Genomic DNA, 16954 nt, shown 5'->3' on the forward strand with positions numbered 1-16954 from the left:
AGAAGAGCTGGCTTTTTTAATACCCCACTTTTCACTACCTGAAGGAGTTCCAAAGTGGTTTACAAACACCTTCCCCTTCTTCTCCATACAACGGATACCCTGTGAGGTAGGTGAGGCTGACAGAGAAGAACAGTGGTTTTGTGTATCCCACTTTTCATTACTCGGTGGAGTCTCAAAGCATCTTACAATCGCCTTCCCTTCCTCTCCCCACAACAGACACCCTGTGAGGTAGGTGGGGCTGAGAGAGCTCTGAGAGAACTGTGACTGACTCAAGATCACCCAATTGGCTGCATGTGGAGGAGGGGCAGGGAATCACACCTGGTTCTCCAGATTGCAACAACAACCATATTTATTAACGGTCACTTAGACCAATACAAACTGTAATGTAATGTTTTGTCAGCTTGCACTGGATAAAATGTATAATGTATATACATAAGATATACATCAAGATAAATAATTGAACAGTTGCTAAAACATACAAGCAATAAAACAGGTACCATAAAACGACATAACATTCTCCAGTTTAGAGGCTACACCAAGTCGGCTCTCGCCAAAGGCAAGAAGAAACGGATGGATTTCAGTTGTCGTTCTCTGTCGTTTGTTGTAATGTGGTCCAGAAAATAGGCAAATCTAGACCTGGGCAACCCCAATCTTAAATGGCTGTCTTCAAGTCTGAAATTTAACGTTCAATGACTTTGCACAGAGCTGGCCGTGGGTCTTCCCATTATCTCATCTTGTTTTGAGAGTAAACGTGTGTTCAGCTCTGTCTGGACCTGTACAGAATGATCCAGGACACAGTGGTAATAGATGTTTTCCTCCATGCTGCTCTTCCAAAAGCCCCCCCCCCCAATTGTTGTTTTTTCAACAAGCTGACAAACTACCCAGAGGAGTTTCAAGCTTGTTGATCCATAAATTCTTTGCTGAAGATGCCTGCCATTCTGACAGGAAACACAGGCATAAGTCTCTGGGTGCACTTTCCGTCCAAGCCTTTCCAAATTAAGAGAGACCAAAGAGGGCAAACTCTCACTGTTAGACTTGTCTCTACTGAACCATTTGGTACCATCTGGTTCTCCCAATCCCTTCCAACACTATGATTCTATGACAACCTGCTAGGAGCAACAACTGCAAATACCTGTGTGGAGTATTCTACTCTGATATGCACACACATACTTTGCTTGGTGCCATTTTGGGTCTTTGGACAGTGGACTTCAGTGACCAAAAATGGATCTTTCTGTCCCAGACCAAAAATGGATTTGGTTTAGCATTATTTCCTCAATGACCACCAACATAACTCTAATGGAAATGCACAAAAGGATATGTGATTTGTTGCCACGGAGAGGTCCCCATGCTACATATATAAGCCCTTAATCCTAAGAGACATTTAACATGGCTGAAAGTGATGTGTGTGTGTTTTTAATAGCACCAAAAAGGGAGGGGGAGACCTGAAGCTGCACACCTGCTCTACCCTGCTCACAAGCCTGGGGCAACTCCCAGTTAGAAAATGTGTGTTTGGAAGCCGCATCAGCAAAACACCACAAAAGACGGAAGACAACGTTGACCCCAGCGTTTCTGAAAGGCAGCCTCGCGGCCTCCGCGGCAAGCTTAATGAACCCGACAGCCAGGGGGGTGGGGAGGAAAAGGTGATGAGAAAGAGCTGGAACCAAAGGTAAGAAAACTCAAATCATTAGAGATGGAAAGGACAAGTGTAAAGAAAGAGGCCTGGGAGCCATATTCACAGCATGATCTTGTCGGACTGCTGGTAGGAGCGCTTCTCCTTCCAGCCTTTACGTTCGAGGGAGACAAGGCTCCCCAAGCGCTTTACTTCAATTCAGCAGCTTCAAGAAGCGGAAGAAGCTCAAGCAGCAGCAGAAGAAAAGCTGGTTTTTTTATACCCCACTTTTCACTACCCAAAGGAGTTCCAAAGCAGTTTACAAACACCTTTCCCTTCCTCTCCCCACAACGGACACTCTGTAGGGTAGATGAGTCTGAGAAAGCTCTGAGAGAACTACTCTGCCAGAACAGCACTAAGAGAACTGTGACTAGCCCAAGATCACCCAGCTGGCTGCCTGTCGAGGAGTGGGGAATTAAACCCAGCTTTTCAGATTAGGGGCCGACGCTCTTAACCACTACACCAAGCTGGCTCTGTGTGATGCTCCTCATCTGGGGTTTTGCTTTGTTTCTTCTTAGTTTTTTCACAGTTGAAGATGGCATTGTAAATCGGGTTGCCAGCTCTGGGTTGGGAAATACTTGTAGATTTTTGGAGGAGCAGTAGAGCCTGGGGAATTTGGGGACGGGAGGGTCCTCAGCAGGGTACAATCCCACCCTCCTAAATAGCCAATTTTTCCAGGAGAACTTGGTCATCTGGAAATAAAATATAATAGCAGGAGGTCTCCAGGTGCCACCCACAGTTTAGCAACCCTAATAATAAGAGACATACATTGTATTTTAAGGTGCACACACCCAGTGGACACTGTCAGCTTTGCTTCAGATGCATTCCTTACTGGGGCAAGAAATGCCAGGGGGGAGAGGCTAGTTGTACTCTGGGAAATGGCACATCTTATCCATGGCCCTCCCAGCACAGCAACCCAGAGCAGATCCCAATCACATTCTGCACACGTTGAATAATGCACTTTCAATGCCCTTTAGAAGAAGATTTTACTCTTCTGCACAGGAAAATCCAGCTGGAAAAGCACACTGAAAATGCATTACCCAACTGGGGCAGAATGAAATCTTGGGGCTGCTATTTATGGACACTCAAAGAGACTGCAGAGTTTAGTTTAGATCTCTAGTGTTTGATCTCCTCCTGCTGTTGATTACATTTGCAGGTTCCGTAGAGTTCTACTAACCTGCAAAGCCTGTTTGACCAGAGACGAACACCAGACATGGGAGTTCAGTGCAATGATGAGCAATCGCATCTTTAACATACTGTCTTTGAATCTCTAAAATGACAGTCTGTTCTGCTTTCCAGTGATTTGCTGGACACGCTTTTCTTCTAGGGTTGTCAAGTTGCAGCCAGGATCCCCCTGGAGGGAATGGGGATAGGGCCAGAGGGCCAGTGCTGTCCTGTGCCCCTGCACTAATATCACTGAAAATTTTGTCCTCAGGTCATTGCACTGTGCCAGCACATCCGCCTTGTCACTTTCGGTTTCCACCAGAAGTGACATAAAACCCCATTGCCTCCCAATGCCACCATGACATAGGGCAGGCTTTCTCAACCAGGGTTATTGGGTGATATGGCCATACATGATCATGTTGACCTGCCCAATGATGGGCCTGGAGGGAGTGGGAAGGGGAGGGGCCTCGGGTGGGCCTGTACACAGCTATGCTTCCCAACCACATACTGCATGATTGTGCCACTTGTGGGGTTTCTCAAAGCCTGAAGAATGTTTCAGGGGGTTCTCAATGGCGAAAAAGCTGATAATGGTTAATCAGTGAGACTGGGAAGGGGGAATATGATTTGGTGTTTGGACCAAATTCTATGGCAAAATTAACTTTTTTTACCACCAGTTTTGCCCCAAAACCTGAACCTCACACACACACACACACACATCCCTACATCCCTTCCAGAAACATTGCTTTTTTCAGGCTTCCTAACTCTGAACAGTCCTCACTTCTGGTAAGTCACTTAGAACCATTCTGCACACATTAGATAATGCACATTCACTACACTTTAGAGGTAGATTTTCCTAGTCCACACAGGAAAATCCAGCTGCAAAAGCACATTGAAAGTGCATTATCCAAGGTGTGCAGCATGGGCCTTAGAGATTGCAGAGCTTTTTTCCCCAGGCTTCTTGCCTGTTCTTTTTTTAGGGGATGATTTTCCCCAGTTTCTTAAACCCCTGAAGCAGGGGGGATGGGGCCAACCCGGGGGATCCCCAGACCCCAACAAAAGCATGGCAACCTTAAGGAAGGTCCTGAATGAAAGCTCAATAGAACTTGCTTTCTCTGCCACTCCTGTCTGTTGCTTCTTTAGCTGAGACCTTTCAGCCATAAAGCAGCTACCTAGAGCAAACACAGGAACTTCTGAAAAGCTAAAAAATGACCAGGCCTCATGCCCCACAACCCTCCAAGGTTATGGTGAGCAATCTAGCTACAGGCACTCCTCCCAATGTGCAGATTAAGGAACTGCGCTCCTTCATCCAACAATGTCTGTTCGTATAGCTTTGCAGTGGTGGTAATAGGTTTAGCAGGTTCTCAGAATTCCCAGCTACCATTTAAAAAAGAAAAGGAAGTCTGTAGCCCCTTTCCGTGCAGAGATATTAAGGTGTATCACCACAGGTGAAGGGGCTGGAAACTTTTTAAAAAATGAAAGCTGGAAATTCAGAGAACCTAAATGTGTGTGTTTTGTTGTGCATGCTTATACTGATATATCAGTATGAGGGTGTTTTCTTTAAAACATTAAAAACAAAACTATGTGACTTCCAGGTGGAGGGGAGGAGGAGGAGGGCCATTCCTCACGACTTTAATATAGCACTACATTTTGTTTTCGCCACTAAAACTGCATTACGCATGACGTCATGAGCAATCTGCAACACTCCTGCAACACTAGTGCCAAAATCACTTCATTGAAGCGATTTTCGGGGAATCGGGAAAAGTGGATTCACCCTCAGAAAATCGCTACACTCCTGCCAACAACCTGCAACACTTGCAAAAAAGACCTGTGCGTTCTCATTGTAGTGGTTGCAACAAAGTCCCTCCCCCTGGCTCTCTCCTCCGAACTTCCGGCGAAGCAATCGCCATTTTTTTTCCCTCTGAGCGGGGAAAGCAACAAACCAGCGAGGCTTCATTCACCCAGCGAGGCTTCTCCAGCTACAGTCTCTCCACAGAAGTGCTTCCCCTAAGTCCCCAAGCACAACACAGCCCCCTGTTCACCAGTTCCCTTTAATTTCGGCCAAAAATCGTGCCCGTGAGGGAGGTGGATTTTTTTTTCCACTCGGGGGAACGTGGTAATGATCAATCGCCAGCTCACATGCCAGTTAGATGGGTCTCTATGTTGCGAAGAATCAACACATATTCGTTGCAACTGTGTGTGTGTGTGTGTGTGTGTGTTTTAACCTGTGCTTAAAGGGAAAGGGGCTTTTCGGGAGCATGATAACAACCGCCCATTGGCTGTTCTGTTTGATTGATGGCCAGGGGTGGGACCAAGCACAGAAAAAAATCGCTTCCTTTCTAGCGATTCCTGCGAGACCAGAAACCTGTGGGGAACGAATGAAACGCTACTGGATTCCACTACAAATGCAAGTATGCGGAATGCCGAGATTCCACTATTTAAAATAGTGTTTCTGCTTTGTGAAAGCAATTGGCAACATTGGTCCTTGTGTGGAATGTCCCGGAGACTCCTTTGGGTAGTGAAAAGTGGAATGTCAAACATCAGCTCTTCTTACTGTGAGAATCTTAGAAGCAGCACTGATTGTGACCTACAAATCTGAGACCTTATTTCCAGCTTCCTAGAAAACTAAACTAACAGTGCTGCAAAGTACATCCGTTTCTTCCTTATATCATACTTCAGTTATTCCCACTGAGCCTCTGACCTGTGTTAATCTGGGCAGGAAGAAAAATCTACAGCAGAAAGAAAAAAATCCACACCAGAAGAAAAAGAACTGGATTCCACAAAGGTTCCAGTCATCTAAAACCCCAATCCCTCCGAGGCCGCGTTCAAATACTCCCAGGCGCTTACAGATTAATGGGCAAAAGGCAGGTGAGTCTTTCAAAAGTACATGATAAATGCAATTTATCACTTGGATAACTACACCACATGTGTAGCTTCACGCACTGTCTACAGGGACAATTTCCAGTACTCCAAAATGCTCTTCAACTACAAATAGCTTAACAGTGTATTCTCAACTTCTCCCTGGAGGCTCTCAGTATCTCTTTCAGGACTGGCTCCTAATGTGCTCCGTTTAACCCTATTATGTTTTTACTAGAGATCTTTCTTCTCTAGGACACCTCAGAATGGAAGTGCCACTTCAAAACGCATTGATCGAGAACGGGGCTGCCATCTTACCTTTCGGTTTGCAAAGCATCGCTTCCCAGCCATGTCTTGGGAAGGCAGAATCACTGGTCTCAAAAGGCTAGCAGTTAGTTTCAGGAGGTGATGAGGGTGGCCACGTTTCTTTCTGCTTCCAACAACACCTTCATCGCCCGCAAGGGAAGAATATCAAGGGGAAGAATATCAACGTTCTGTATATTTTACGCATTTACAAATCCAGCTTATTAACAAAGCAATGCCTGGTAAACTATAAAAGGTCAATGCGAAGGAATGGAAATGGTGGGGCTCAGTGAAACTTGCAGGGTTGAGGTGAGTGCAAATAGGATAGTATCTGGCAGCAGAAGACATGGATTGTTTCCATGTTGGGTCACTAGGCGGATCGTTCAGATTTGCATTTTTAAAGGGCTGAGGTTTTGTCCGTTTCCACACTGAAATTTGCCTCATCGGGCACAGACCAGAATTGCCCCCTCACTTGCCTCACAGCAAAGGAATCCCCAGAAAAGCGGTTTTCATTTTTTAAAAAGTGGTGACTGATGGGGTATAATTCTGGGATGCCAAATGTGGAAATTTGTGCTATCGGTTTTCTCCTATGCCCACCATTTTGAGTTGTTTGGAAATGCCCCTTTTTTCATCATCAGACTTGGCTTAAAACTAAGGCACAAGAAAGAGTAGGAAACAACAGTAAGTGGAATGAATTTGTGAGGAGACTCGAGGAATTTGTGAGAAGACTCGAGGAAAAGGATGACATCCTCTCTTCCCACAGTACAACCCTTGGTAGGTACCACCCAAAGAAAAACCTTGTAAAGCTGTCTGAAAAGTACTGATCTGTTCAGGACACAATCCTGCTTATTTAGTAGAACAAAATTAGGAACAGAATGGGACTGCCAGTTCTGGACAGGTAAATACCCGAAGACTTGGGGGAGCAGAGCCTAAAGAGGGTGGAGTTTCAGAGGGGAGGGACTTCCTGTCTATGGTGCAAGCAGCTGAGCATGGGAAGTAAAAGAGCTTGCGAGTGGAAGAAGGATGATTCAGCAGGTGGAGTGTCACAGGGTGCTGCCTGTCCAGGGGCCCCCAAAACCTGGAACCAGCCTTGCCTGAGCCAGTTATCAGGAGTTCATCAGAATCATGAAGTTGGAAGGGACCCCCAGAGTCATCTAGTCCAACCCCTGCAGAATGCAGGAAATTCACAACTATCTGCTCACCACAGTGACCCAAATTCCATGCTCAGATGATCCCCCCCCCCCCCGAACCAGAATCCCTGGCTAATCTGACCTGGAAGAAATCCACCTTCTGGTCAAAAAGTGACGATCAGAATTTGCCTGGGCATGCATGAATGGACCATGGAGCCAAGCACCCACACAGTCCTTTCTGCCCATCCACTCACAATCTGCCCAAGTTCACAGAATGAGCAGTCCAGTAGTGACAAAGGACAGTGGTGACAGAGCCAACAAAAACACTCTTCTCCTGCCAGGATTATGGTGGAGCACCCCAACTCCTGATACCACACAAGTGCTAGAATCCCATTTGACAAAGCTGTCATCAGCCTCACCCACCTCACAGGGTGTCTGTTGTGGGGAGAGGAAAGGGAAGGCGACAGTATGCTGCTTTGAGACTCCTTTAGGAAGAGAAAAGCGGCATATAAGAACCAACTCTTCTTCTTCTTCAGTAATATCAGGGCTCTCTCAGCCTCACCTGCCTCACAAGGTGTCTGTTGTGGGTAGAGGAAAGGGAAGGTGATTGTAAGGCACTGAGACTCCTTCTGGTCGAGAAAAAGTGGTATATAAGAACCAACTCTTCTTCTTCTTCTTCTTCTTCTTCTATGGCCATGGGGTATAGTAAATATGGGGCTCAAGCTCTCCCCAGCATACTATTGGGATCACAGTTAAGGGAATGGATGAAAGATGGTCAGCATTAGCAGGGCACTATAATTTTTCTCCTTGGTAATTTGTGTAAAGAAAGAAAGCTTGCTTCCCTGCAGTAAATAAACACACTTCCAAGGATTATTTTTTTTTTTTTACTGGAATACTGACCAATTCCCATGAAAGCCGTCAGACCCCATAAATAAAAATAAAATTTTAAATCTTTCCCTGGTGTTTTTTTCCCTCCCTCTCCCTTATAACTTATGATCTTTGCAGTTTGTACTAAATAATCAATATTAGTTTTAAAATGCTATTTTCTTCTGGGAACCCTGTGCTGGGGTTTTGGTAATGAAATATCGTAGTGTTTACCAGGTTTATATATCATAAATGCATTGTAAAGTAAACATCTGATGGGAGCTCGGATTGGATTGGCCCTTTAAAAAGAGTCAAGAATTTTCCGCTGAATGCCAAGGCAACATTTATTCATCCTTGTCTTCTCTGGAAAGCCTTGCGCCTTCATGCTGCATGCACAGTGACTGTTCCATGCGCCCTTATCTTCCCTGCCACGAAACACAGTCACTCAAACAGGCAAACTTAAAATTAATTGCCATAGACAAGTGTTAATAGATTTTAATAATGCTTTATTAGAATTTATGCAAATTAGACTGCACTGAGAATCTAAATACGAACCTTTTTTTAAAAAAAAGCTCTGTTGTCTTAAAACGTAGTTAAGAGCAGCAGCAGCTTTAATTAGTGCGCCCTGACAAGATCTGTTGATGGAAATGTTCTTCTTACCAACAGAAATAGGTGTCACAAGAATTAGCTTTAAAACTGTGAGATTCATAATTCATTAATTAGCACTGATGTCTCTTCTCAGAGGGGGGGGGAGTTAGCTCTTTAATACAAACTGTAATCTGCAGATTTTTAATGCTAGAAGTTCTCACCGGGTTTCTTCCTACTGTGTTTATTTTGACCGAAGATGCAGAGCATCCTAGAGTTTTGCCTCTGTAGAATGTTCTGGCTTGTTTCAATGCTATGGGCCTAATGTTTGGGCAGTGAAGGAAGATCAATGATGTTAAATTCCATCTGAAATTCTTGTCTCTCCTCCCTCCTCCCTCTAGAGGTAGGGGTAGGGAGGGATTGGGGTTTCCGCCATGTTGTTGTTGCTATGCTGTTTTATTGTATTGTTATCTGTCCATTTTAATGGATGTGTAATGGGGGGGGGGGTTAGCTGGACTTTCTGTAACCTGCCACAAGCCTTTGGGGAGTGGCAGGTAGCAAATTTGATGATGATGATGATGTAACTGAGAAGCTGTAGGCATCAGGGGACACGAAATGATGACCCAAGAGACAGTGCTGCCATTAAGTTTTTGAAAAATGTGCTGTGGTAGTCTCCATGAGGTGGCTCCACTTTGACCTTGTGGTTGTGCAATTCCAGCTCCATGAAAAAAAAAAAGATCTCAACAACATCTGACCTGTTGCCTGAGGAACAGGTTGACCTGGTTTGCATGATTGAAACCTGGCTGGGTCACTCTGGGTCACTTTGCCCCAACTAACAGCTCTCCTTTGGTCTCTTTTTCCACCCTCTCTGTGAAATCCCAGTGGAGACCTTTCAGATGTCTCATTTTTATCCCCTGTCTCGTTGTAACTCAGTTGCTTTTCTTGCCCCCAATGACACTGCTGTAGGAATGTAGAAAACAGTCAGAACAAATACTTAACATAATTTAGCCTTCTGTAATTTTTTGTTGAATATATCCACATAGTGCTGGTACCCTGAGCCTAGTACTGCTGTAGCAATGTGGAAACCAGGCTCCTTCTCTTGTCCCTGACAACATTGCTTGAGTAATGTGGAAAAAAGTCATGACAAATCTTGAACATAGCCTTTTGTAATTTTTCTTTGGATGTATCCATAAGAAACACCTTGGACTTTCCTGAAGGACTGTTAATCAATTCAGAAAGGTCCAGTCATCCCTGAAGGATCTTCTACCACCCTCTCTGTGAAATCCCAATGGAGCCATTTCAGATGTTTCATTTATGTCTTCTTATTACTGAGTTACTACTCATAAGGTTTTGAAATGACAGTGATTCTATTCCAAGATTCTCTGGTGGGATATTCTCTTCCAGGTTTCTTGTCTACCTTCCTGCTCCCAGCTGCACAGCATCAATGAGAGAGGCTAACAGTGATGGCCTCTAATCTGGAGAACCAGGTTTGATTCCCCACTCCTCATTCACAAGGGTAACCTTGGGCCAGTCATGGTTCTCCAAGAGCTCTCTCAGCCTCACCTACCTCACAGGCTGTCTGTTGTGGGGCTGGGCAGGGAGGAAGAGCAGAAGATTGTAAGCTGCCTTTAGACTCCTTCAGGTAGCAAAAAGTGGGGTTCAAAAAACCCAGGTATTATAATTGTTGTTAATAATATTATTATTCATTGTGACAAAAGATCAGCCAGTCAGGGTAGGGTGAGAAACAAGAGCAGTGTCAAGCCACTTATACTTGCTTTCTTAGCTATACAAGCAGAACAGCAACATCCTTCCTATTCTGGCTGAGTTTCATATTGCATCAAGAATAGCTTTGTTTGTTTTTTTGTTACATTTAGCTAGAGCTGCAACTTAGATATCATCACCAATGCATTCTTCTGTGTCCTTCACACACATTGGGAATACATGCATTTTTCACACACGGAAATCACCTCTTTAGGACCAAAGGACCCCCAAGGACCAACAGAGAGGTTATCTCAGCAACCATGTTGAGATGAATAAATGGTGTATAATGATGAATTCACCATTATACACCATTTATTTGTCTCAACATATTTGCTGAGATAACACACACATTGTTAAAAGTTTAGTAGTAAAATGTATGAAATTTAGGACTGAACTCTAAATTGTCAGAAGCAAAACAAGAGGATAAATAAAATTTTATTAACTCTGCTAGATCCACAAACGATATACTATCAGACAAAATTCAGCTATGGATTCAGCTATGAATTTCTGGAAATTCATCAGGTAGTCGCTTATTAACTACAGTTTGCCCCAACCTTTGTTTCACCAAACGATGGATGTACTTAGTTCAGGCCTCAACAAAAAAAGGGCAACTCAGAAAGACAAGCTCTAGCTCTTCTCCTTGGTGAGATATACCAGGGCATAATCTTTTGAGGAAGGGGAGGGGTCTTTTTGTACTTCCCATGCAATACTGCAGAAGGTAGCACCATATACTCTGTCAGGCTAAACCTCTTCTGTGACTATTAGTTTCCAGAGTAAAAAAATATGAGGCAGGAGAGACTCCCCCATTAGTAAGTGTGTTTAGCACTGGAGCCTTAATCTTCTATGAGAAAAAAAAAAGATGAATATGACCAGCACTACAGACAAAAACTAAAATGCGTAGACTAACTGCTGCCTTAGCCTATGTATTTTAGCTTTTGTCAGGGGGGGGAATGATAAATGGGAGTTAAAAGGAATTTATAATTACATATTCTTGTACAAATAGTGTACTTTGGATTATCACAACAAATTCCGTTCCTCCAGCATTGTCTCCCCCCCCTTCTTTCTCTGCAATATCCCTCCCAACAAGGTACAGCAGGATCAACTCTGGAATATTTCTGAAAGAATTGGTGAGACTTGGCACATGTAAATTTTGCTGCCTTCCTTCACCGTAACTGATTACAGCTGACAGAGAGTTAATAAAAGAGCAAAGCTGGCTGTCAGGGCACATTAGTGTGTGCAAAGGACAAGACAAAGGAATGATGCTGTCATTATTTATGGCGATTAACTGGGTTGAGTTCACTCCTACATCATCCTACCTGAGCTGTAAAAAATGATAATCTAATCAAGAAATATTGCATCTAAGTTTTGTTAGTTTCAGGGTTCGGTAAGAAAATGTTACGATAAGCACTCAGAATCTATATTATGTAGCTGTCGAATGTGTATATTAGAGTAATATTTTCCCCTTACAGAAAATAGCTATTTTCTGTGTGGAATTCCATTCTTTCCAGTGTCAACATGTAACCAATTGTTTGTTTCCTAAGCCCTAAATGCAGGGGCAATGGTCACTGGATCTTTGGCATCTGGCTCATGTACATAAATGCAATGAAGTGACCCAACATGAAAACTAAAATTTAGACCTGAATATTCCATTTCCTAAAATCAATGGGAGCATAATATTGCCAGGATTTCACTTGCCTGGTAAATTATGGAAGATGGAGTTGTCAGTTGTGCAAACCACTTGTTTAAATGGGGCAAAACACCAGGTCCCAGAGGTGATTATTATTGCGTGGAATGTTGTGTTTTCCAGGGAGATGTAATGGAGCTCTTTATTCTCCTCAGCTGTGATGGCATGGCTTGAAAACTTAGATATTAGTATTCAGGAGGAGTGCCCAATCTGTCTTTATAGCAGTTGTAATGACCTGGCTACATGTTTTATACTGTTATATGCTTCCTGTATGTGATGCTGCCATACAATGAATAAATAATGAATAAATGTCAGCTATTATTTTAATAGCAATCATTAGTATTAATATTAAGGCATAAACATGACTACCATGAGATAAGCTTAATTAGAAGAAGAAGAGTTGGTTCTTATATGCCACTTTTCTCTACCCAAAGGAGGCTCAAAGCGGGTTACAGTCACCTTCCCTTTCCTCTCCCCACAACAGACACCCTGTGAGGTGGGTGAGGCTAATCACCTCACTGCTTGGGCCCTGATATCACTGTTTGGTCAGAACAATTTTATCAGTGCTGTGGCGAGCCCAAGGTCACCCAGCTGGCTGCATGTGGGGTAGTGCAGAATTGAACCCGGCATACCAGATTAGAAGTCCGCACTCCTAACCACTACACCAAACTGGCTCTCTTAATTAATTAAAAGATACATGCCTCTATGAGAGGATGAGGAGTTTCTTCTCAGTGTAGAGTAGTAGACCATACACTGAGCATCAGTCAACAGTGTGAATTGGTACCTAAAAAGGCAAATGGAATTTTGGACTGTATTAAAAGAAGTATAGTGTCCAGATCACGTGAGGTGATGTTACCGCTTTACTCCGCTCTGGTTTGATCTCATTTGGAGTATTGTGTTCAGTTTTGGGCACCACAACTGAAGAAAGATGTAGACAAACTCGAGAATGTACAGAGGAGAGCTATGAAGATGGTGAGGGGTTTGGAGACCAAGTCGTATGAGGAAAGGTTGAGGAAGCTTGGTCTGTTTAGCCTGGAGAGAAGGCGACTAAGAGGTGATATGATAACCATCTTCAAATACTTGAAGGGCTGTCATATAGAAGATGGAGCAGAGTTGTTCTCTCTTGCCCCGGACCAGAACCAGAACCAGAAATGCTGATTTTATGAACTTAGGCAGATTGTGAGTGAATGGGCAGGAAGGGATGTGCCAGTGTTAGTCTCTTGTGGCCCCTTCGTTGCATACCCTGGGAATTGCTGATTGCTGCTGTGGGATGGTAGGTGAATTTCCTCCAGGCCAGGCTGGATTCTGGAGATTTTTGGTGGTCGGAGAATCACTTGAGCATGAAATTGGGGTCACTGTGGGTGGGCAGGTAGTTGTGAGTTCCTACATTGTGCAGGGGGTTGTACTAGAGGACAATGGAGGTCCCTTTCCAACTCTATGAATCTATTCCTTTTGCACAGTAAGATTAAGTGTTCCTAATCAAAGGACTATCCATATCCCATCCATTGAGCCAGGCATGCTGGTTTCTCCTGCACAAACCACACAAAGCCTTCACAAGTCTTTGTTCAGGTAGCCAGTTGGGGAAGGCATTATGGAGATTCTGAGAGGGGCTCTTAACTGAGCCATAGACTACCAGGCCAAAAGCAGGGCAGGAACAGCACTCACTGGCTCTCTGTGCCCTGCAGCCATGCATCATCTACAAAGTATACAGGTGAGGGGAGGTCCAAAGAAACAGCCAGGGATAGCTTGGACCAAACCACACATACTAAATAATGCAGTTTCAATCCACTTCAGTGACCCTTTGCAAGTGGATTTTGCCATTTCACACAGTAAAATCCAGCTGCAAAGTGCATTTAAACTGGACTGGACGTGTGTTCTTTAGTGTATGTGAAAGTGCCCATAATTAGTTCACAATATGCTGCCCAGACAAGGGAATAGACTAGACATGACCTTTCATATTGCTGCTCATGCTTCATTTGATTTTTATGGGAGTTTTACAGAGAAATTGTATGAGGCCAATAGAAGTAACACTCTTGGGGACTGGGAGCTCAGAACCTATGAATGCTTCAGGTGACCACCTCTTGAGGGCCAGCATGGTGCTATGAATAAGAACAGCAACCTCTCATCTGCAGAACCAGGCCCGATTCCCCACTCCTCCTCCTCATGTATCCAGCCGGGTGACCTGACTTTGCACCAGCCAGAATTCTCTCAGAGCTATGTTTCCCAACCATATTCTGTACAATTATGCCACTTCTGGGGTTTCTCGAGAGCCAGCTTGGAGTAGTGGTTAGGAGTGTACAGTTATAAGATGGTGAACCAGGTTTGCCTCCCCGCTCTCCCACATGCAGCCAGCTGGATGCCCTTGGGCTCGCCACAGCCCTGATAAAGCTGTTCTGACTAAACAGCAGTATGAGAGCTCTCTCAGCCTCACCTACCTCACAGGATGTCTGTTGTGGGGAGAGAAAGGGAAGGTGAATATAAGGCACTATGAGCCTCCTTTGGTAGAGAAAAGCAGCATGTAAGAACCAACTCAGTAATCTCAGGGCTCTCTCAGCCTCACCTGCCTCACAGGGTGTCTGTTGTGGGGAGATGAAAGGGATTGTAAGCTGCTTTGAGACTTCTTCTGGTAGAGGAAAGCAACATATAAGAACCAACTCTCCTCCTCCACCTCCTCCTCCTCCTCCTCCTCCTTCTTCTTTTCTTCTTCTTCTTCTTCTTCTTCTTCTTCTTCTTCTTCTTCTTTTGTAAGGAACAGCCCTGGACTGACTGGAAAATTCATTCTCAAATCCATTCAGTAGGCAAGACATTACTCAAAACAATTGAGGGGGTCAGACAAAATGTTACTCCATTTCTCAGTGGCACTCATTTGTCTGCATGTTCAGTCCGAAATGCCAGAGGGAATTCTGAAATCAGATGGCCAAGCAAGCGACACAGGCATGCCCAGCGATGTTTAGAAGGTGCACAGATACTGCCTGTTTCAGAGAGACAGCCTATGGCCTTCCAGTACCAGTAAGAGTTAAATTCATTGTTCATTCCCCGCAGTGAAGTCAAAACCACTGTAGTCTCCTCTGCTAGGAGCCACTCCTAGCCCTACGATCTGTTCCGAGATACAAGATTTATCGCTTCTCCTAGTGCAGAAGGCAGTTAGGAAATGTAATCAGCTATATAACAGCTCATCGGATTGATTAGAAATTCACTGACTATGGGAGCTTTTCAAAAAGGAGCCGAAGGAGGCCTCCTCTCGCAATTTGGGCTCTCGTTGTTGTTTTAACTACATCAAGGGTAACACCCTGTCAGTTACCTTTTGCCTGGGGCACATTTTTACAGCTGAGTTATAAACCCCAGAAATAGGAGTATGTAATGGGTACAGCTGCTTCAGCCTCACTATACAGGGTGCAGCCGCCATAAAACGGCAAGGGTTCGCATTAACAGGGGAGTCCCCTTACAGTCTTTCCTCTTACCCATCCATTAACCAACCGACATTGCTCGATGGAGGAAGAGCACCGGAATTCTCCCTTTCTTTCAACAACAAATTGAACCATGTAAAGTTTATACGACCTCGACATTATTATCATTTCCACAGGCTTGCGTTGCTAGAACATGGCAGTGGAAGAAGTCACCTTTCCTGTTCCATGGCATGCTGGTCCAACAGCAAGAAAAGGTTTTGAAAAGGAAACTGGGACGGAGATGAGCAACGCTGCTGGGCTGATCTCCACGCTGGGCGGTTCCGTTTGCATTTCACACGTATCTGTTTACAACAGTGCATTTCTGTGGTGTTTTCTATGTCTCTCTCTCCGTGGCAGCAGGAGCCATAGCAGGTAATTAGGGCCCCTTCTTAGGAGGGAAACAGGGCTGGTCAGCAGCTTGGGGCAGCTCTCTGTGTCTCTCTCTGCCTCCCTTGCAGCAGGAACGATAGGAGGGAAAGAGGACTTGTGTTTGGTCTGGCAGAGCTCTGTGTCTCTCTCTTTGTCTCTGGCACATCTGAGAGGAACGTGGCTAATGTCCCTGTGAGAGAGGGTGGGTGCTGTAGGGGCAGGGCCTACAGCTTTGCTGCCTGCACCCTGATTGGCCCTATTCCAACTTGGACAGCCAGACACGTTCCACCCCCCAGGCTGTTTCATAAATATATAGAGGAACCATGGATAAGGATATATAGATATAGATATATACACATACATATGTTTTTATGCCATTACACGGTTTCTCTTTGTTTGAGTGCTAGTTAGTTAACAGTCTGTCCACAGTGTTCTGCCCTAACTGGACTTTCTGGACTTACTTCAAAGTTTTTCCAAATAATAGTCTAACCTAGATGTTATCTGAGCACAGATAACCATGGCTAAATTCAGCCAAGCAGGGACTAGTAAAATGTGTTACAATAAAGGAAATATGTGATTCCATCAGCAGCCTCGGTTGTAGAAGGAATCCCAAAATGCAATCCCAGGACAAGCTGATACCTTCAGCCCGACTGGGCATATTAATGACCACTATATCTTAACTGAGTGATTGACATAGCTCCTTAGTTTACACATACCTTCCAGTCAGTTTAAATCAGTAATCTGTAGGGCCTAGTGAAGAATGTGTGCCTTGCATCTGGGAAGATGTAGCATGTTCCAAATGTATTAATCAAAACTTTGTTTATTTTTATCTGCCTAGACATCACACTGTAAGATATTTAATAGCTCTATTGCTTCACCATGTATTTTGAGGAACAGTGCTGACACAATTCTCATGTCTTTATTATCAGATCCACCTGCAACAAAGTGAAAATCAAATCTTTGTCTCCACATTTTCCAGTTCTCTGAAACATGTCTTTCACACAAACTTTCCTGGAGGCTTCAGCTAGTCTGCTTTTTGATTCCCCGTATTACTTCTGCTTCTGACACCATGCAATATTTGCTGCTGCAAGCTTTATTAAATGATGTTAGCCACAGAGGACTGTGG

At 44.2% G+C, this 16954-nt stretch overlaps 1 long non-coding RNA gene across 1 annotated transcript; it reads left to right on the plus strand.

Annotated features, from left to right (window-relative positions):
* The first annotated feature begins 1529 nt into the window (after positions 1-1529).
* Positions 1530-15657, plus strand: LOC143845194 (uncharacterized). Its single transcript, XR_013234310.1, has 3 exons — positions 1530-1666; positions 5550-5698; positions 15597-15657. It is a non-coding gene; the product is annotated as an uncharacterized LOC143845194 (long non-coding RNA).
* Positions 15658-16954: the final 1297 nt, after the last annotated feature.

This window comes from Paroedura picta, chromosome 9 (genome assembly GCF_049243985.1).
Source record: "Paroedura picta isolate Pp20150507F chromosome 9, Ppicta_v3.0, whole genome shotgun sequence".
In the NCBI taxonomy this organism is placed as follows: domain Eukaryota; kingdom Metazoa; phylum Chordata; class Lepidosauria; order Squamata; family Gekkonidae; genus Paroedura; species Paroedura picta.